The sequence below is a fragment of the Parasteatoda tepidariorum genome, chromosome 1, assembly GCF_043381705.1.
Source record: "Parasteatoda tepidariorum isolate YZ-2023 chromosome 1, CAS_Ptep_4.0, whole genome shotgun sequence".
Lineage (NCBI taxonomy): Eukaryota > Metazoa > Arthropoda > Arachnida > Araneae > Theridiidae > Parasteatoda > Parasteatoda tepidariorum.
This window is the reverse complement of record NC_092204.1, coordinates 19,479,325-19,480,396: the sequence shown is the minus strand read 5'-3', so window position 1 is coordinate 19,480,396 and position 1,072 is coordinate 19,479,325. Positions and strand designations below refer to the sequence as shown.

General features: G+C 26.9%; 1 non-coding gene across 1 annotated transcript; it reads right to left on the bottom strand.

Moving 5' to 3' along the window:
- Window positions 1-470: 470 nt before the first annotated feature.
- On the bottom strand, window positions 471-543 carry TRNAR-CCU (transfer RNA arginine (anticodon CCU)). Its single transcript has one exon. It is a non-coding gene; the product is annotated as a tRNA-Arg (tRNA).
- Window positions 544-1,072: the final 529 nt, after the last annotated feature.

Genomic DNA, 1,072 nt, shown 5'->3' with positions numbered 1-1,072 from the left:
TGGAATTTTTTAAATATAAAAATCAATCTAATGGTAACTGAAAAAACCTGCTAGATTTTAGTTTAAAAAACACACCGGTATTTGATGCTGCATTTCATAATCCTCTTTCCCGACGAAGTGTTGCAGCTCTGCAAAGAGGGACCTTTGGCATTTACAGTTATTATACTTCTTTCATTAAAACGTATTTTAAAATGTTCATTACATTTTGACAAAGTATATTATTTTATATTTTTGTTGAATTAACTCTTTTTGAAAAGTTTTCTTTTTCAAAAGGATCTTGCTGTAACCATTACAAATTATCTAGTGATCCGTAGGTAAAATTAAAGCTAATTTGAAGAATTTTTGTTTTCAAAAATTATACTTAAAAAAAAACGTACAAAAAAAATTTTTTTTTTCCCGAACATCGGATATTATATAACTTTTAATTACATTTCAAAGTAAAAAGTACATTCTACCAAAAAGTTGCACATTACCCTCGGCGGGACTCGAACCCGCAATCCCCGGTTTAGGAGACCGATGCCTTATCCATTAGGCCACGAGGGCTTGCAATACGAGAGATAATTTAGTATAATAAACAAATATTTAAAAGACATACAAAAAAGAAACTTGAGCATACAAGAAATAAATATATATTTAGGGGAACCATTAGAGTCAAGACAAATAAATCATTTCAATTTTTATTAGACTTTACTTAAACTGAAGAAAAGGGTTTTAATAACCATAAAAATTTTACCAAATGGGAGCATCGGTTATTCAACGAGAAGTAAAAAAATATTGTAACTTTAACTTAATCATTGTTATCTTTTATTTAAAATAACTGCATGAGTTAATTTTAATTTACTTTTTTTCAAATAATATAAAAGAAAGCACTCAACAATAATGATTTATTAAAAATAAACGCAAACCCAACAAATTATTTGAATTTTTTTAATATGTTATTCTATATGGAGAAATATACAATTCCTACAAGAAATACAATATTAACATTTTTATTTAGTTCCATATTTCAAAATTCTCCTTTATATATGATATGAATACATCGATAAATCAGGGGTAGGGGAGAATTATGGAT